At 40.2% G+C, this 21,410-nt stretch overlaps 1 long non-coding RNA gene across 1 annotated transcript in view; it reads left to right on the top strand.

The window, feature by feature from the left end:
* Positions 1–669: 669 nt before the first annotated feature.
* The window catches only part of LOC142360467 (uncharacterized), a 68,029-nt gene continuing 47,288 nt past the window's right edge, over positions 670–21,410 (top strand). Inside the window, exon 1 of the long non-coding RNA XR_012763077.1 lies at positions 670–990. This is a non-coding gene — a long non-coding RNA (uncharacterized LOC142360467). The remainder of the gene's footprint in view (positions 991–21,410) is intronic.

Genomic DNA, 21,410 nt, shown 5'->3' with positions numbered 1-21,410 from the left:
CCTTGGCACCAGAAAATGCACACAACCTGTTATTTTGCTTTTCTTTGTATTACTGCATTGATGTCATATATAATAATACTGCCATCCTCACAGGCAGTGAACAGACTGAGAGGGCCCAACTCTGGCTAGTTGCTAGTGGGCACAATTCCAGAAAACTGAACTTTGGATACTCTAGCTGTCCCAAGCTGCCTTCCTGATGTTAGTAGAAGGTACTGTCCAGGATTTTATTTCTTGCAGGGAAACCTGAAAAGCTGGGCGTTGGTGTTGGTAGGCATGCTGATCCAACCAACACGAGTGGCAAAAGCATCAGGCTCAAATTTGGGGAAAACAAATTTCAGGTTTTTTTTTAAAAAGGGATTTAAGGCTTCTTACTACTGGTGGAAAAGTACTTGGAAGCACGGCATTTTCAGTTTTATGAGGAACTGAATGCGAACTCACCCAGCTCCTTCTGGACTTAACCATGTCCCACAGAGAAAACGGGACCTTGTGGACAGACCAAGGATAAAGGAGTAGAAAGAAGACTATACAATGCCATGAACACGCAGTTACCCCTGTTCCGTTCTGGCAGTTCAATCCTCGCGCTCAGTCTGGGGAGGGGAGGAGACAGGGAGACATTCCCACAGCACTCCATTTGCCAGGAATCTGCAGGGCTACCGGCCCTGGCCTCCCGCTGCTGCCACGGGCTTCTCATTGCTGATAACTAATTATTTATTGCTAACAAGTGCTGTCACTGTGTTCCTATTACTACTTACTAGGATTATAGTTGTTACTACTATGGTAGCAGTAGGCTAAATCCCAAGCTCCCAACTCGATTTTTATTCACTCAGAACTCTTCTCAGCAGATAACACCTGACTTTGGCGTGATTATTTGGTCAGTGTTACTCTTCCGTTTCCAGAGCTATGTGGCTACACCATTTACCACCAAGAATAAACTTACCTAGTTATTTCGCAAGAACAGATGAGCTGCCACTCTCTTCGTCCAACCTGAGGGTAAGGAAAGTAATTTCTAAGCATATTATTGTTTTGGTTTGGTTTGGGTTTTTTTTATTTAAGAGTTAGAGAGAGGGTAACTCATGTTTCTTGTGCAGTTCAGCAGCTGCCTCTACTGTCGCCCTGAATCATCAGTTCGAATGAAATATTACTGTCACGGTCTTCGTCGTTTGTAGGAAGGGTGCAATTAACCGACCTTTCGTTTCATATCCTTATAAAACATGCTTGCACAATAGAGCTAGATCATTTTTGTTTGGAAGGGATGTAGTGAAATCTGAGAATTGGACTGTGAGAGGAATTTGCAGCATCAAATGAAATTTAACCATTATTCTTTTCACTTCTTTTGGCGCGGATTTAAGAACTTGCTTTGGTATGAGATTAGTACAGGAAAGAAGAATGGTCATTTTAAATGGATCTTTCTGCATCCATAACTGAACATTTTAAATAACTGGCATCTTTGACATCAGCCTCTTGAGTTTTCCTCACTTTCACTTTAAGTAGAATCTGCTGTTAATTCTGGCAGATCAGTATATGTCTGCTGTGCAGAAGGTTAACAGTGACATAAAAAGTAGAGGTTCAAAGTATAAAAATTTGAAAACTTTGAAATAAACTTTTGAAATGGAAATTGAAATATTTGGAATTATTTGATACAAAAATTCAGGTATGTCCTCTTTTCACAGTCTTGTTTTCCATGGTATCTCCAATGAGGAATCACTGTAAACATTTGCTGATGACACAGATGAATCAAAACACCTGAAGTGCAGATTCTGGTCCCACATGAGAAACTAAAGAATTCCATTTCAATCTCCTTTTTATTGTGTGTATTGAGAACAACCTTCTAAACACTTCTGGGTTCTGTCATAAGCTAAACTTTTGGGATGCAGCCTTGAGTGCATAAAATGGTTTAGGGACTTAGTAAAGGCATCCTCATTTGCAATACTTTAAATGTTCACTGTGGGGATCTGAGACTTATGCCCCATTATTAAGCCCGACCTTTAGCATGCCCTGATGTTCAGCATCCTTCAGTAACTTTGAGAGGAAATTTATGCCATGCTGCTTGTCATGTGTGACTAACATAGCAATGCGGTCGATTTTCAGCTCTTGTTATATGCCTTCTGTATAAGAAGAACAACAATAGTTATTCGTGACAAAAGTAATAATCATCACTCTAATTTATGTTATTAGTTACATGGAATTACAGAACATTATTTAACATCACATCTGACCACGAAAATTATAAGTGTCCCCAAAAATACAATTTAATTTAAATGCTTAAGGAAAGCTTCTAAGTAAAAATTAAATAAAGTCATATATATTAGGATTAACTTACTGAAAAGGAATACACAAAGCTTCAGAAATCTTATATTGTGTATGCGATATGCATACCCATTTTATAAAAAGTATGTGACTTCATATTAACAACCTTTTTACTGTGTCAAAGCAGATGCTCACTATAAAAGAGCAATTGTTGAGTATAATCCCCAAAACATGAAAAAAAGAAAAAATTAAATTGGTAAAATACAGATAAATGTCTTCTTGACACTGTATCACTGTTCTACTGATTAGACACTAATTCCAGAGAACAGAAAAATTTATACTTGGTGTAAATTCATGTTATGTTATAGAAATAAAATATACCAGATTTCTATTAGTGTACTAATACCTATTTCTTATTTAATGTTATTAGGCACTAAAAGCAGAAAAATGTACAGATAGCTTTATTCATGCTTGTAGAGGTCAGCATAAGATAACCAAGTTGTGATGAAAAGCACTATTGTACTTGATCAACACAAGATCTTTTAATGTACAGGCAGCACAGTACTTCTGATGTGTTTTAATCGTTCTCTGCGCTGTTTTTAAAAAATTTAGGCATTACAAAAATGTGATGTTAGATGTTTTAGTTAGACTGGTGTCACCTAATAAGCTTAATTAGATTTCAGAACACTGCTTTTTCATATCTCTTTAATCCTTCCCCGAGTACAACACATGTATGAATAATTCATTACAGACAAAAAAAGTAAATCATTTACTGAGACGTTGCATATTTATTCAGGACTCAAAATCCATTCCTTTAACACTTGCAAGTATATTTCACTGAATTTCAGTTGGGAAGCTGATGCACAAAAATCAGCATTTTGCACAGCAGCCCATGGATGGTGTTTAGCTGAAGGCACAGCTGTTTGAAGAGCTCTTTGTGTGGGTTACCACGGAATGCCCACAGAAAGCCTGTTTGTGTGCTTTACTGGGGGATCTGGGGGGAGGGCTTCTTTACATGCACTGAAATGTATTTTCAACTCATGTTGTACAATCTCCTTCCAAGTTTTGAATCTCCTGGCACATTTTTCTGCTCCCTGTTGACCTCATCATCATCATATAAAACATGACTTGAAGAAAGAGAAAACAGGTGGAGGCTCAGTTTTAGTGCTTCCCATTAGACACTCACTGTTTCTTCCCACCCGGCTGCCCTCGTTCTCCTCCTCCTTCCCCCACTTCAGTTACCCAACAAAAAGCAACAAGTGAAAAACTAACCAAGGAAATGTTTCACAAAAAAAATTCCATTGCACCCTCTCTGTGACACACACGCACAAAAGGCAGCCTTAGTAATAACCACAACCATCCAGCAAATCCAAAAAGCCTACATAATGAACCTACGAATGTGTGAACTGCTAAACTGCGTTATTCAGTTAGTTCTTGGCAGAACAGTTTTAATATAAATAGGTTTGACATTTGATTAGCAATAGACTTTTCTTTCTTTCTCTTGTTTCTTTTTCTTTCTCTTTTTCTATTTTTCTTTCTGTTTCTCTTTTTTCTCTCTCTTTTTCTTTTTTTCTTTCTCTTTCTTCTTTTTCTTACTGGAAAATGAATTATATTCAGAGCGCGCTGGAGCACACATAAGTGAGCGCTAATATATTTTTAACTTGATTACATTCTGAAGTGATGTATAGAGGTGCATAGCTGCAGTAAGTGATTCCATGGAGAGAAAGGGGGAGGGAAGGAGGAAGGCAGGGAAGGGAAAGCCCTCCGCATATATGATAAGGAAAGCTGGGATGAATTGCAGGCTCTGTTCTCTGTTATCCAAGGGTGGCTAGCTGGTGCTGCACTAAAGGCCTTTATTCCCTGCCTGTGGGAAAGTGGTGGGCGAAGGCTGCCGTCTCAGTTGCACTGCACATGCAGATTTTAATTAGCTGGATTAAAAACAAGACCGTATCATGTCCTTTAGCAGTATTCTATCTAGAAACAAAAGATTTTCTTTCCTGGCTTCTGCAAGCAGCACAGTACAGCATTAATAAAAAAAGGTCAAGGCAGTTCAAGATGAAAGGTCACACATGACAGAAACTCTATGTGAGGGGGACATCATGTTTATCTCTGTGATAAAGGAGCTCTGTCCAGGCAGGTCAGCACAACGTGCCTCAGCAATAGGAAAATATAAACATATGGGGTGGATAGATGGTAGAGTGGGGAGTTTGGCAAAGCAAGTTCAGTTGTGGAAGCAGAGAGGAAAAAAAAAGAGAGAATTGTTAGAGACAGAATATAACCTGAAAGGATCCAGCTTTAAGAAAGCTAAAGAAGGTCAAAAACAGCCCGAGCTGAAGCCTGGGATGATAGCTGCACAGCACAACTCAGATCCTGTGCAGTGTGAAGAAGCATCAAGTCTATGTTGATTCCTTCTGCCACCAGCACGGGCCACTGAGCTACGTCCTCGCACACCACAGGCCACTCACAGGTGGCAGAGACTACACACTTCTGCGCACGAAAAGACCCCAGAGATACACCTCCCTGGGTCAAGCTTCACACCTCTGTCTAACTCCAGAGGAGTCCGAAACTGGGTGCCTGGGCTGAGGCTGGGGGAGGATGTGTTTTATTAGGGCACTACAGTTATTGTGTTGGGGTTTTGTGTGTTGGGGCTTTTTGTGTTGTTTTCCTAAGTTTCGTGTCGTTCTAACAGAGAGCCAGGCTTTCATCCAGTGAGGACCAAAGGAGTCTTCGTGTACCTCCAGGGAAGCATTAGCAGCTCTCTAACCCACAGCCTTCAAGGCTTTGCCCTGGAATGCACCAAAAGCTTTCAACACCGTTGTTATCAGTGGGAGGGAGATGCAAGCCATCCTCGGCTTCTCTTAAGATCAGACTACAAAAATAAACACTTTATGGCCTTGCAAACCCTAACTGAAGCAACGGTTTCAATTGGTCTGAGTAGAGCCACTGCCATATGCAAACATTCATGGGAGAGTGCTTCAGGCTTGAGGGGCAATACAGAAAGGGAAGGGAAAGGCAGCCAAAGGTGGGTTAGGTCACATGTTCCTCCTCTGCTTTGGCATCCTTCCTGCTTTTCAAAGTCCAGCTCAGAAAAAATGATCAATTTCTATGTAAATCATTCTGGGCAATAATTCTTCTCTTTGTAACGTTTTCATTAAATAAGATTCACACAGCCCAGGCCAGGTATGACTATGTACACGTCGGGCTCCATAGCCTTTTTTATGAGACTGAACCATGAATAGGTCAATTAAGAAACAAAGAGGCTTTTTAACCTAAAAGGAAGATTGGGTGAAAGCACACAATCAAGTTCTCATAGTTCAGCAAGGTGCTGCACATCAAATGACCACATTAATTAACAGCACGGTATTAGCCTGTAGCAAACCTGAGGCAAAAAATGCGTTAGCTTAAATATCGTTGAAATCAGTACTTGACAGCTTCAGTAATTCAATCATATGTCTGAGGTCTAAGAAAAGTAAAGGCTAGTGCTAGAAACCAGAGATCTTCTGGATAAAACAATACAGTTTTTCATTTCAAGCAGCAATTCAGTATAGTAGTTACCCACCAAACTGATAACACAATGATTAAAATGTCCCAATTCTGCTGCTGCTGCTGCTGAGATCATTGGAAAAATCATGGTTTAATTCAATACATGTAGGTCATTTTCTGTAATCTCAGTAATACAGCACGGCCTAATATAATAATTTTGTATGATGAGCTTTTTAAAACTATCTGGACTTCACTGCCATTTATCTTTAGAATAGACAAAAAGATTATAGTACTGATTGCCTGATTCTTAATCATATTGCTGCAGGAAGAACTGTAACATAGTACTGTGAAAGACAGCGTTACATGGGTTACCAGGGGTAGCAGGCGCACAGAGTTAGCCCTAGAAACTCAGAGCACTGGCTCCCCAGACTATCTCAGCCATCGCTGTAGGACACTTCAGGCTTATCCAAACCCATCCCCAGTGATCTCACTGTGACAACATACTGATACGGGGGTGAATGCACTTGTGTCCGTTTTGCAGGGTTTAAAATAAATCTCCTTCCCAGGCATGTGAACAAAGTTGCCACAGAAATCAAAGGGAGTTTTATGTTCACTTCTGTTTAGCGTGCTTATATGACCTTGAGCACCTGGTGTGTTTGTATCCCAACACTTGTAGCTTTTCATCCTTTTATCCAAATGGGGTGCTGAGTCATACAAGACCTTAGCTACTTGCTCAAAGCTGTAGAAGATCCTCCGTCACTGAAGAGAGCTGAATCTGTCTTTTCCAGAACCCCACCTGCTGTGATAAACCTCTTGGCAGTTCAAAACTAAGAACAAGCTTTGAGCAGGTGACAATCCAATTTTATTACTCTGAGATTTTAAAAATACTCATTTCAGTTCTCATTTGGTAAAAAACAGAACGAGAGAAAAAATAATCCAATTGTGAAGGAGGTGAGCAAACTAATGATTATACTTCTCAGTGGCTTTTGGTCACTCAGGCAAATAGGGGTTTTCTTTTGACTCCTGGCAGAGCCGCTGATGTTTCACTCTGTCGCTAAATAAACTGAACTGAACCAACAAGGCATGGGCCTGAAACCATCCATACGATGAAATTGGTCCCTGGCATAATCTTGGCCCAAGTCTGCTTGTGCTCTTCCAGACAATGCCAAGGCACAGCTTGGGTATCAACCTGGGTCAAGGACCAGTTCCAACAGGTATTTTGGATGTGGCCACTGTGATCTGGAGAGTAAGTGAGTTTAGCTGTGTGAATGCTTGCTCTTTCATGCCAGTTGGCCTCCAGGAAAACTCTCTGACTAACTTTATTTAATAGTTTAGATGTAGTCGATGTGTCCAGATCTTCCTTTCCTTTCCAGTCTTGCCGAAGCCAGCAATCGGTGCTCAGTCCAAACTTTGGCAGTGTGACACGGCATTCAGTAGGGTGACGGGAGTAACACGATTTGGCCATAGAGGTCTCATAAATGCAACAGAGTTCATTATAATTTAAAAAACAGCACTGTTATTTGGGGAGTGGACTGAAGCAAACCTAGAAGTAATAAACAAACTACAACATAAAATGATACAAAAAATTGAAGAATGAATAGGCCAATTTGTTTCAATTAATAAGGGCCAGTTCTCTGTTACTATAAAGCTGTCTGTAAATAAGTATATGTATCTGGATAGCCTTTTTTTGTAAAGACAAACTGTGGTATTATGTAAATTCCTAGCACACTTTTAACAACATTGAAAATAGAAACTTTAAGTATCACACAAAAACCAGTAGGTTCTAGATGGAAGAAAACATTTTAAACAAAAGCCTTCTCGTTTAGAGCAATAATCATCAACATGTGGCTTATACGTAGTACGTGGCAGCTGCAAAAACATTCATATCTCGGTGTGCTTTGTCTTAGGCAGAGCAAGGGAACTGCTAAAAACAGTAGCATTCCTCATGGATCTGCTCCAGATACCACAGAAGTCAGGGAGAATCTACCCTCCATGCTTGCTTTCACACTCGGGCAGCACAGCTAATGTTGAGCAAACAGACCACAGCTATGTGGCTCTCTCCCAGCAAGCCAGGCACATAAGAAAAAGTTTCTAACCTCTCCTGAAAGTGAAGATTTTGTGGGGGAAAAGGAAGAGAAGTAGAGAGGTGGCACCACAGCCATCTGGTTCCTTCAGCAAAGTCTGTCTTGCACTAATCCTGACATCTATAAAGGCTTTGAAGCCCCCAAGATCTATCAGATAAATAACCATGGCAGAAGTTGAGTCTTGGGGAGACAATGTTCTTAATATGATGTTGCAAAACATTGTTCGTGCTAGAAATACTCATAACAAAATATCAAATCATTACAATACGAACATGAGTCTTGGGCTCAGCTGGCCTACATGTTCTGGAAAGTTCATTATTTTAAAGTTTCTGCTGCTGGGAACTGACAAACAAAGACATCTTTCTGGAAATAAATCCTTCTTTTCAACGCTGCACTGCACTTCTCATGCTTCTGCCCCTCTTCAGACCATTTTAAGGTGAAAGAGAAGGGAGAGGGCTAGTTGCCCTCTCCTCCAAAAAACCTAGCCGTTGCACTGGATAAGAAGATAAGGTCTGGCTCACAAAGAAGATAAGATCCTTCTATAGCTGCCCAGTGACAGGCCAGCTGCTAATGACTATGAAAGGTGAGCTCTGGCAGTTTGAGAGGTACATCCAAGACATCAAAAGCGCATGTGCTTTTCCGAACCCTCAGTGCACATGGGCTAAAATTCCTACAGGAGAGCTTCAGAAGGCATAGTTGTATCTATCCAGCAGTGAAGTTGACTGCAAGTATGTCATGTTTGGCTGGCTTAGCTTTCCCAATAAATGAAATATTTTGTGTCAACGTGAGTCAAGCTAAGAACACAGATCTTCATTCCTCACTCAGAAGTTTCCCCCTACCTGGTCTACACTAGGAAGTCAATATGAGGTAAGAATGAGCACAGAAGACCTTCTATGGTGGTGCATGTCAAACCCTGAAGAAATGGTAGTCTATTGTGTCCAAACTTAAAATCACACTTGGGAGTGGTGACAGGAGGTAAACTAATTATCAAGTAGTTTCTAAAATAACCAATTCTACCTGTTCTGTTGTTGGGCTTTTGTTTTTAAATTTGACAGAACTTTCGAGAGTTAATTTCAAATTGACAGTGTCTGTTCCAACCAAAAATACACATAAACATGGATTCTGTAAACCTTCAAACTATATATTTGATTTGAAACCCCAGGATTTCCTTGGTAAATGAGAAATCACTGAAAAAAAATCTACATAACTGATATTAAATCATAAAAATAAGGCAACAAATGAGAAATCTAAATAATTTATTGAAAATCTGTTCTCTGGCGATCCAAAAGTAATAAACATTTTCTTTAGGGCTTCAGAACTGATAGGACTGTGGCATGCACAATGCAAACACTCTCTGCTCCCAGAGACCTGGCACAAGCATTGCTATTGTATAATACAGTTTTAAACCCGCTCTGAAGCAATGCTGTAAATCAGGACTCATTCCACCAAAGTCAATGGAGCTAAACGACTGTAAAACTGGTATGAGAGAGAAATCAGGTTGTTAACCTCTATGTAGAGCTTGCACTTGTCTCACAATCTCTGTTTGGTCAGGCTATATTTTAGTCATTCAGAGTGTGAAATTAGAGCCTTAAGCTAGGAAATGAGTATTTGATTGTAGTTGAGCTATACTTGATATAACTTAATGATACTAAACTTTTAGCATTAACTTCTTGGCCCACATCCAATAACATCACCTGGATTGGAATGGAGGTGTCTGATTCTAACCTCAAACAGCAACTTGGACCGTCTTCTGCCTGCACACTCTAATGATATGAGAACCCAAAAGCAGCTACAGGCTTCCTTCTTCAACCTGGAACTTCCCATGACATTTCCCAGCAACACTGAAGTATCCACCAGGGAAACAAGAGAGATGATTACCTATCAGATAGCAGTAGTAGCTAGCTATAGGTTTCTGGTCCTTGCTCTTGGGAATAACTTCATATTTTATGTCACATTATTGAAAACAGGAGACTAAGGCCAGGAACCAGAACATCAGAACATCTTCTGTCCCCTCTACTTTTCAAAAATGGGCTTTACTTGAGGTTATCTTTACTCCAAAGATCATTTTTACCTGAATTCTCAGTGGACTGACATGCATAATATTGACTGTTGAATGGTTGGAAGGGAATTCTTCCTCAGGAGCACTGAGGCACCTTCATTGCACTGTAGGATCAAAACACATAGGTATGCAATTTAGGTTGTCTACACCTTTCCACAGAGGACTTAAAATCCTCTGAATTGAGGTAATGTGGCCCTGCATATCCATGGGCCAAAGGAATAATTCCTCTTTACAATGGACCTTTAAACTCCATGAAAACATCATGTTAGTACTCAGAAAGCACAAGGGATGTCAGGAATATTTTGGGAGTGAAGGGAGAACGAAGTGGAGGATGCCATTCTGCCATTTATATATTCATGGTGAATACTGAGTACACCTCTGATCCCCTCATCTCCATAAAGGCATAGCAGAGGGAGAAGAGCCACAACAGGGTGCAACAAGGATTATCTAGCATGTAGAAAAGCTTCTCTACACGGAGAGTTTAGGTTGCAGAGGATTTCTTGGTTTGGAAAAAAAGATGATGGATGAGTAGTTGAGATAAAATTTTGGAAAAAACAAAGAAAATATACAGGAAATAATTTTTCAGCACTTCGCATAACATAAAAGCTAGGAAGACTTACCAGCGAGACTAAGACATGCTAGACCAGGAAGACTAAGAGACACGCTGATTTATTTTATACAGCCACACAATGTAGTAAAAGCCAAAACTATTAAAAAGCTGACTAAAATACAATTATATTCTGAAAAAAAGACCCACAGAAGTCTACTCGACATTGAGATATGGATTCCTTTGCCTCTTCCTTCTTTGCATGCATTTTGAAGATCTGATCATTTAACTCTGCTTAGAAGACACTCTGAAGTCCATACAATTTCACGAAGTTCTTAAAAAATGTCTTAAGATTCACCACTATCCAAGGTTATATATTAAGATAGCAGTTCTACATACATATTCAAAGGAAAAAATACTAACTAGATGTCAAGAAACTGCCACATCCTGATCTGGATTTTAAGTTCTTCACTGTTCAGAGGCATCTGGAACATATTTCATGATTAGTGTTATTAGCTGTATGTTATGGGGTAATTTAATACAAATTGGGGAATGTGTGCAAAAATTGTTCAAAATGCAGCTCCTGATTGCTGATTTCCAGCTACATTGTAATTTTCAGACATTTATTCATGCTGTTTGGTTTTGGCCCTTGTTCGGGTGGTGGAAAATACAATAAAAGAGCCATCAAAAATGTAGGAAAAATTCAAGGAAAATACAGAGCTTTTGCCCCCCCCTTTTCTTTGTGACCAGAGGTCCCAAAAAGCAAAGGCAACCCCAAAGTTTTTGAAACTCCAGCCACTCTGTGGCTGTGCGGAAGAGAGGAAGATGTCAGTGAGGAAAGGGAAGAAGCCCTGGCCTGGGTCAAGGAGGTGCATTTCAATGGTTGCTCTGAGCTTGCACCCTGGCTGCCAGGCCACCCAGGCACCAAGTGCTCTTTCCACCATCTTTCCGTTTCTGTTTTCTCCAGGTGGTAAGGAGCTTTCTGTTTTATCACAGGGTAAATCTGAGTTTGGCAGACAGAAAAAAAAAAAGTGCATTTCACTTTCTCTGGGAAATGTAAACAGCATCACACCCAGTCAGCACTACCAGTTAGTGTAACAGCAGAGAAAGCTCCAGTTCACATCTGGATTTCACCTCCTGAGCAGCACATCCAGATGAAAAGTAAAATAATTAGTTGGAAAAGGTTCATCCATTTATTCTGCTCACACAAAGACCTTCTTTGTTTTATTTTATGGAGTCTTAAGGATCTCGTTTCCCATTTTTGATTATGTCAAAAAAAAAAAAAAGATGCTGCTGTGTAAAAAAAGCAGCAAACTCTAAAAGCATTCAGAAAGAGTGCAGTAGTTTTAGCCTTCTTGTTTGTGTGATTCCAATAGGTGTATTTAAATGTAAATGGTACCCTTTCACCCTTGAGCCACCTATTCTTACAGCCAGCAGAAAGAGAGCATTCATGGTATAATGTCTTTATGAGGACAGATCTTATACTTAATTTCTCATGTGAATCAAACTCTTTTATAACACATTTTTGTGAGATTAAAAGAACAATATTAGTCTAGTGGCTCAGCAGCCAGATCACTGCTCTGTCACATGGGAGATGTGGGTTCAAAGAGAAGGCAGGCAACTTAGCGGGGAAGTGCATGACTGAAACTGCAGCCATGGAAAGATACAGTCCTCTGCTCTCACAGGGTTGTTTAACTTTGCATTATCTGCTCCCTCGGGCCAGCCAGAGCTACCCTCCCTCCATCTCCTTAATGGGAACTGTGTCCAGCTGCTGCTCCCTTACTGGGACTTATTAGGAGAAGGGCTTGAGATGCCAACTCTTTAAACCATCTGCATTAGCTTTCATTTGCAGAGTAGGGAGGATTTTCAAGAAGGGAGACTTTTTGAACAGGTATTTCTAGACAAAGTCCTTTTGACAGCCCAGTTTCACTCAGTGCCCATGCGCTGAATGCTGGTGTGTTCAGGTTACCTGTGCTCACAGCGTGTGGATGTCTGAACTGCACAGCTTGCGAGCAGGCAGCATCCGAGACTCTTAGCAGAGGTACGATGTGACAATAGGACTGACAGAGCAGCTCGTTGTGTCAGGGTAGGGTCTCATGGAAGCCTAGGAAGCCCTAAGTGCTCTGTATTAAGGGATTTATTTCTCAAGCAGGGAAAAGTCTTACTTCATTTTGCAATTTTCGTTTTTGAAAAGTTTTACAAAATAAATTAGTTAAGGTGAAGCAAATTGTTGTCTCTTACTTTGCCCACATTGAGTCAAAATCAGGTGTCGTGGTTTTTTCAAGATAAATACTTTTCCTCAGTTTGAAGCACGGTTGCATGTGAAAGACAACAGACTTTGGCTTCACGTCATCCCCATGCAACAATGAATACAGTTTGGAGCACGGCTTTGAGATGGCTGCAAGACAGCTGTACCATACACTGGTATATGTTCAGCACTGGTGATCACAACAATTATTATTCTTTTTGTGATGCTGCTCAGAGGGCGTAGTGATAGGAGGTCTTTGTGCAGAGTGACATTCAAATGCTTGACAATACCATATATTTCTGCTTGGATCTTACAGCCCAAGCACAGGACGCGTTATTTTCTCATTCTTTACAAGCTGTGTGACGCATGACAGACAAGTCTGTGTCTGCCGCAAGATCAAGCACCGATGACAGGCGGTCCCACTTACTCCCTTCATTTCCCCTTCCCTTGATATAGAGCATATGTATCACTGTGGCACCAAGCATATGAAAACTGAGGGGAAATAGCCCATTATTTTAGGAGGTGTAGGACCAAGCACCTGGAACACTGAAATACTTGGAATGCACTCCTGCAAATGTTTTAGGCTGTAATATATTAAACAATTAAGAGGTGTTGGTATTTCTGTGCTTGAGGGCATTTAAAACAGGGAAGTCCCCTTTAAAGGCACCAGAGTGGAATGTGTATCGTCATCTCTTTAAAAGAAAGCTACCTCTTTTTTTCCCCCTCTTTCAGCAAAAACTCTGAGTTTCAGCTGACTTGCTCTTTCAGCAAAGGAAATGAAGCCAGATTATTTTAATACTGTTTTAAACAGTTAATTCCTCAACAAAAAAAGAAAAAAAAGAAAGTCTAAAGAATAGAATTAGTTACCTTGAAAGCTCTACTCAGGTAATTTAGAAAATAGTTTTGCTAATAACCTTAATGCATTCCTTGTCTACCCAGGACTGTCGGCACTACAGGTTACTACAGGTTAATCAGTAAATTGCTGATACCAGCTACAACCAGCCCTTAAGAAATGCAGCGTCTCTTACGTCTTTGCTGCTATTTCCTGACAACAATAAACCAGTGGGTCTGCAACATCAAATTAGCATGAAAGAATAAGAACTTAATGCCGAAAATTCTCAGCTGAGCACACAGTCAAAATTAAATGTAGTTAATGAACACTTAGTTAATTCTTAGAAAGCTCTTCTTAGTGCACTTTAAAGTACATGAAAGTGAAATGCAAGATCTTTAAGGCAGGTAAAAAGACATGCTCACACACACAAGCCCCATGCATATGTGGTCTACATTTACATATATGCATATAGATAAATCCCAAACAGATAAGCTCTAGGAAACTTCATAAGAGAAACAAGAAAAAAATTACCTACTGGTTTCTATGACACCAAGTGCACAAATTCTCTGGAAAAACTTCAGAATTGTCTATTCTAGTATTTTGAAAGCATATGTTAGCAATCATTTTCACAAAAACATTTTTTCTGACAAAAAAAATTACTTAATAGAACCTAAAAATTATTAACAGTGGAAAATGCCTGCTTCAAGTTGCTTGCAAGAAAACAAATACAGGAATTGGCAACTTCTGTGCAGTTTTAGCTCCAAAGTAATTATGGCAGGCTTTTGCTTTAATCACTTATCTCAGGGTATCCCATCAGATCAACAAGAAAAGAAAAAAAAAGTATTAAAACTTAGTGAGTTACTGGAATCTTCTGGAACTGAAAACTATACAGATGGTCTGCAACATATTTGTATAGAAGATGCCCAATTGTTGATGGGTTTCCAACTATTATAGTAGCATAGTAAGAAGGCAGATACTGGGCAGTGAGCACTGAGCAACTGTTGTCACTGAGCCTTCCCCTCTTGGCTGCATCCCCACTTGCCCAACGAGCAGTTTTGGTCTCCCAGAGCAGAGACAAAGGTTGCTTTGGAGAAGCCGGGAAGCCTAAGAACACCATGTAGATTTAGGACTGGATAGGAGGTATTGTGCGGAGGCTATGCCCATTACTCATCCGCTGGCAACGGGCTCTCTTCCTTTTGTCTGGAAAGATGGTAAACTTTCAATGCCATCTGAAAACAGAAGGCCTTTCACGGAGTGCAAGAACTCTGCCATCTCAATCATGTGAAAATATTGTAAACACTTTCCCAGCCCCCATTCAGCTGTCCGAAAAGCAGAGCTAGAAAACACCAAACAAACAGGAAGGAAAGAAACGTGTGTGCATTGCGCACTTTGTTTTTATTTATATTTTTTACTCTGAACAGGAATTTTGCTTGGAATTTTCTTTTTTTCCTTAATGTTAGTGAACAGGGTTAAGCAGCTATCATGGAAAAAGGGCATTTAAAAGCCTATTCTGTGTCTTATTCAGAGGGAAAAAGGTGCAGTGCCCAAATTTCTTTCCAGCACAGATTCTCTCTTATTTCCTTACAGCTTCAGCAAGAATAGATTTCAACTGTGCCATGGGACTTGGATTTCTCCTTCAGTGCTTAAGTTGACCCAACCCTATGAACTTTTCCCAGAAGGTCTTCCCTCCTAACATTCAAACAACGTTCATGTTGCATTACTGACATACTTTAACATATGAAATAACGTCTACACAGTGGGAAGTAGTTCACAAAGAAGAATGTGTTCAGAGAACACCTGCATGTGTGTGTACGTATAAGTTTACATGTCTATCAAACCTACCACGTGCAAAAGTATGTGTATCATTTGTACAAAGTTCTTAAAACACTCGTTTTGCCTCATGACACCTTCTGCATAGGTTGTGCTGGTGCAATATACCATTAACTCTGGACAATCAGTTTTACAGACAATTTCAGCCCATCATGTGGTTATGTAAAAGTGATGTAGTTCCTTGCTGAAAAAGATGTGCATATTGTTCTGAAGCCACTGACTACCTGAAGTTTCGTAATAACTTTGAACCACAATAACATACTAGTGCACCAATTCTTCACAATTTGAAATATGAGGTTTTGATTTAAGTTGTTCAACACTGGAGAAAGGCAAAGAAAAAACAACTATGCTGGCAGCGTGTAGGAAATGTATTTTGTTCTCTTGTGTAGAAATCTTGCTCTAGAACCAGATTTCTGGTACAGTTTGGTCCCTGATCCAGTTCTGAGCAGAGGAGGATGTATCATGGGTGAGCCCAGAAGTATTCTTGCTCCCTCAGAGGCAAACCCTCTGCTCCTGACCTACGAAAGGGCCAGCTGTCATCAGCGACTTCCAGAAGGACGTACCACTGTTATCTTGGAAGATATTATGAGTACTCGACAAGCGGTATGCACTGATGGAAGTCAGTCCCTGACAGGCTAGCGAGAACTGAGTGCTATAGGAGCACACCATACAGAGGGGAGGCTCTTCCACCTGGTTCCCCCCTACTCTGCTGTGGATGCAGACAGTTTGCTGACTAAAAAGGAAGCTTCCTTATTTAAGCAGAGGGATATGAGTTTGCAGACCAGTTTTGCTGTCCAAGTGAAGAGCAAACCTATAAATGCAAACGAGGTCATTCATGAGTTTATGTATATTCAAGCACACTCAGTGTTCTGTTCCCCTTCAGGCATACCCAGCTAGGCTGTCCCTTGAGGTCCCTTTGCAGGTAGGAGTCCATGTGCACAAGAAATGGGTAGATCTGGGAGTTCAGTCTGCTCTTGGATGCTCCTCAGACCTCTCCTGAGGTTGATTTGGCTCATTTAGCATCTCAAGACTTCCTGCTCTGGCTTGTGCCCTACAAGAGGAAAGGCTATGCCTCTCCCTGTACTAGAGAAGCACTCCTTTACGCTGGTAAAACCAGCAGCTACTCAGGAAGTTGACATTCCTGTTCCTGATCTAAGTAGAATTCAAGGACCACAAGGCACAAAAATGCATGAGAAGTTATTACCAATTAGTGCCAGAGGTGGCAAGTTGGGATGGCAGATTCTTCTCATCATCTCTCAGTATGCACATTAGTCATGAATGTGGCCTATTTAGCAGTTTTAGGAGTTAGGCACTTGAATTCTGTACCCTCCAAAAATGAGTGTATATTATTACACTGAGATAGTCACACAGCCTTTGTATACACACATTGACAACACATGATCATAGGTTAGAGCGAGGAAAAGTGTTTGCCAATAACTGAAGCAGGGGCTGATAAACTGACTGATGTTTTAAATTCACAAATGCACTCCTTGGGACTGCCTTGCACATGCTATCTCAGCACTTCCCTCCTCCTCCTTTTTATAAAAAGAAGCTGAAATAAATTAGAATTTTATGAGATTCCAAAGGAAAACCTTCACTAAAATTGAAAACAAGACATGGATGTAGAAGCATATGGAAGGTTTATGAGAGCAGAGGGGAAAAAAAAATTATCCCAAGGCAGTAAAAAACCTGTCCAAGTCTTTCTTTTTCTTTACAAACTGAAGATTACAAGAGACAGAGCAAGAAGTTTGCTGTATAATCCAGTACTGATACATCTTCTAGCAAAGAGACATTATAGTTTTCTTACTCATTCCTCCGATGCAAGGCAGTCTAGTGAGAACTCTTGTCATGATACATTTTCCATTTTTCTTTATAAAATACTTCAAAGTTACATATGGAAATGAGATACCTTTATGCTTTGATCCTTAGTGTAAGGGTAACCAATCAGAACTGGTTTCCTGGCCTTTCATACAGTTTTCTTTGGAACTGAACACTGGACCCTCTTAGTTCTATAACTAACATTTTAAGGGTTTTATGGGATAAAGGCAGTTTTCTTAATTTATATTTTCATCTATATTCCAAACCTCAAAGTGATTAATTCTGGTCACTGTATACACAGTTTTACTTCAACTTTTTTCCCATTTCTCCTGTCCTCACCGCTCCACCCTTCTAGAACAGTGAGAGTTCAGGATTTTGTTTAGCTAAATGAGAGAGTGGCTATTAAGGATTGTTTTGCTTTGTTTTTAAATACAATACTCCACATTCCAGACATTTCTACCAGACATAGCGGTTTGGAATTGAAGAACACTGCAAGCAATGAAATTTGGGTCTGGTTTTGAATTATTGCTAAATACTTCAAGATCTTTTAGATTTTGTCCTCTCTAAGATGACCCAAACTTAGGGGATAAACTACAGGGGTATTTGTTGGACATCTTAGGTTAGAAGTGACTATCCTATAGTACATTTAAGTTGTCAAATGGTTAATAGTGGTAGCCATTAACCTTGCTTCTCATACCCAGTTAAAAATGAATTCAAATTGCGTGCAATGGGTGGCAAGGATTGCTCATCGTGCCCCATCCCTCAGCTGTCAAAGGCAAACAAATTTTGAAAAGAAGGTGAGAAAAACAAAGGTGAAGACATCCCATATCAGAGTAGGCAAAGTATATTTACAGAACAGACATGCTTATGGTCTGGGGAGGTGGCATTCCTACAGAGAAGTTGCTATAAAGGCTCTGTGCTCATAAGATTCACTCCAGCTTGGAAACAAGAATGTACATAAACAGCACAGAGAAAATTCCAAAGTAACCTGGGGTTTTGCGTCTGCCTTTAGATATAATCTTCCTAAAACTCAGGAGACCTCTCCCAAGAATTCTATGACTTAATCACACATCACGGAAATCTCATTCTTCAAAAAAAACACCCAAACACAAACAATGTTGTGACACATAATTCTTTAAGAGTCCTTGTTTGCATGGTGTCTTACAGAAGTTGAGAAGAATGAATATTCTTGGGTTTGCTGTCATTAGATAGGTCAGTGAAAAGAATTCTTGAGTTTTCTGTCATTAGATAGGTCAGTGAAAAGAGTTATTCAGACCTTGAACAGGATTGTGCCTCACTTTTATTTTATTAGGGTTTTGAATGTCCCTTGATTCCTTCTCTTTTTCTGTTTTGGCCCCAGTCCCTGTTTCCATGTGTGCAGTCCCGATGACTTATTCAAGACATTCTTCTCTGATATCTGTAGAGATGGTGGAACATCACAGTTTTCAGATATTGAACAAGGTATTCATAGTTATTCATAGATAGACCATCTGAAAAACCCAGCTATGGAACAAAAGTCAACTCTTTACGCCTCTCTTTATGCCATAAAGGATGAACTTAAACAAGTTTGCAGGTTAGTATTCTACAAGAATTAACTTTAGTTTGATGTTAGGGATTTAAAAGTAATGATAAAAAGTTTATTTGCATTTTATTTAATACAATAGCTGTAACAAGTTCTGACATTTTTCAGAGTCTATTCATAATAGATATTGTTGCACCCTAATTATTTTGCCATACAAAATACTCACACCTAAATACTGTCACAATGAAGAGCACTATAGGGAAGGTCAAGCAGTCCTGTAAGTCTCTTAGTGTTCTGCATTACAATCCCAAGCCAAGATAGGAATCCTTCTGGAGCATGGTGCCTAGCCAGACTTCACACCTTTCTACAACAGTTTGAGGCGGCAGTGAGCCCCTTTCTGAGGCCCACATTTCTCCTGGGTAGGGCATAAGGCGACCAGCATCCCATTCAGCTCCAGGGAGTCTCCCAAAAGGAGGATTGCCAGAAGTTCATCATTGTCGACCTATCCCACAATTTCCCAAGGCAAGTCTTGCCTCTCTTTCTCCCTGCCCCCATTCCCTACATGCAGTTTACGTTGCCTGCTACCCCAAACTTCTATATTTCCCCCCCTCTGTACGAGAGATGTAAGACAAGTCTAAACACAGCTGTCAAGTTCTAAAACTAGCATCAAAGCTCAGTAAAAGCAAGAGGGAAAAACAATATGCTTTGTTAAACAATACTGCCTCAGATCTCAAAGGGTTATACAATGAAAGTAATACCCCCTTTGAGTTCTGTATATGGCAAGCATTACCTAACATCCTCAGTCAGAACCCCACTGTTTATGAGGTGATGAGAAAAGAATACAGCTCCCCCTTGTCAGTAGGACATCTCCACTGCCCTGCAGGAATTTTTTTTTGCTATGTTTCAAGTGTATTGAATCTTCTAGACTTTAGAAAAGCAAAACATGCGCTGTGCACTCTGGAGTCATCACCTCTCTTGGTCAGTTCATAGGTTTGCCAAGGTCACAGAAAACACTTTTTTACATTACAAGTCTTACCTTTAGGCTGTTTCACTCCTCCGCAGGAACCTGAAAGGATTTAAACAGATTTATCAAATTAGAAATGGAAATATTTATGTTTGGAAATGCTGGTATTTCTAAACATTTCTTATTTCTTTCCTTCCCCACTGATACTTATTCCCAGTCTTTAAGCCTTGTGAAGTGGTTTAGAAGTTACTTCTCAGTAAAAAGTTCTGCCTGCTAAATAACCCCCACCCTCCACACATAGTTAAGGCTCTCTGCTGCACTACTGGTGTCATGGTGTATGTGTGTACATAATGTGGATTTGTATGTTTGTGTGTTACTTATTCATTTTTTCCTATACAACTCAGCATTTTTTTTTGTTTTATAGACATGATTATATATAGTTAATATGAATCCTTATGATGATCTAATATGATCATCTATTTAATGCAAGCTACAGAATTCACCAGTTTGTTGACACTTTGTTCCCAGTGCATTTCTTTAAAGCGCAGTAAAGTTGCAGGCAGGCACCTGAAAACTCTTACAGGAAAGTTCATTTCTTTTCTCAGCTGAGCAGCCAGGAATGGAAGTTTAGAGCTGACAGCAGATATGCCCAGTGCCTGCTCTTCAGGACACTGATGTGAGCCTGGTCCTCTCCAGAGTCTCCCCAAGTCTCTTCAGGGAAGGACCCTAAGCTACTGCATTGGCACAGAGGCAATAGGGTCACAAAGAAAAAAGAAAAGTATGTTAAACAGTACAATGAGACTTTTTTTTGTTGTTTTTTAAACTCTCAAATGATCAGGTGAGATGCCCAACTTTTGGCCCTAAAGGGTCTCTGAGAGGACAAATCAACTTCAACATTTGCTCATGTGCAGCAGGATGGACGCAGCCAGAAACGTGTTTGGTAATGCTGCTACTCTTCAGCAGGGTGAGGGTCTGCCCTTCTATGACAGCGCTGTGTGAAACACTTTTTGCTGCCACTCCATTTCAGTTGACACTTTACTTTTTACTTGATAACAGGGTACACAATACTCCATAGTGCAAGTGTGAGCAAGGAATGGGGAATACTCTAAATGGGAATGGTTTTGCAAGGATCACAAATACAGTCCTGAAATTATAAAAGAAAGGAGAAGAGACAAACTTAAGACTAAACAACGTGAACAAATTTTCTCCTGCAGAGAGGCTACAAACACAAAAGCATCAGCTGTGCTCTTCCTGCTAAGTTACTCACCAGGAGATAAAGACAATAATCCAGCAGCTGTACTACGCTATTTAGCAATAAAGAGATGGAGACCACCACCTGCCATTCTCCCTCTGTACAGCCCTTGCTGTTTTTCCTCAAGCATACAGGAAATCTTCTTCAGCACCAGAGGCATCAGCTTACCACACAGAATCACCTTGACCACCCTGCACTGCATGGTCTGCTAAAGATACAGGGGGCTGGACATGGTGATGAGGAATGAAGACACCTGAGTTACTCAGCAATAAAGGCAGCTTGCTACTCCTTCACCGTGAACAAGTGATTCTTCAGAAACAACAGGGGAGGACCGAGAGACATTTTAGGGTCCAGGCAGGAAGAATATTAGTGTTTTAGCTGGTCTTCCACAAAAGAAAATTGGAGGAAAAAGATCATTTTTCTCTTGGTAGAATATAACTACTTTACGGTGCCATATTTCAAAGTCTACCCCAGGTGAGCATCCCAGGCCATCAGACAAATAAAGTGTGATTTTAGTATTCCAG

The sequence above is a fragment of the Opisthocomus hoazin genome, chromosome 2 (genome assembly GCF_030867145.1).
Source record: "Opisthocomus hoazin isolate bOpiHoa1 chromosome 2, bOpiHoa1.hap1, whole genome shotgun sequence".
Lineage (NCBI taxonomy): Eukaryota > Metazoa > Chordata > Aves > Opisthocomiformes > Opisthocomidae > Opisthocomus > Opisthocomus hoazin.
The sequence above is the reverse complement of the archived record's forward strand: the minus strand, read 5'-3'. Positions and strand labels throughout refer to the sequence as shown.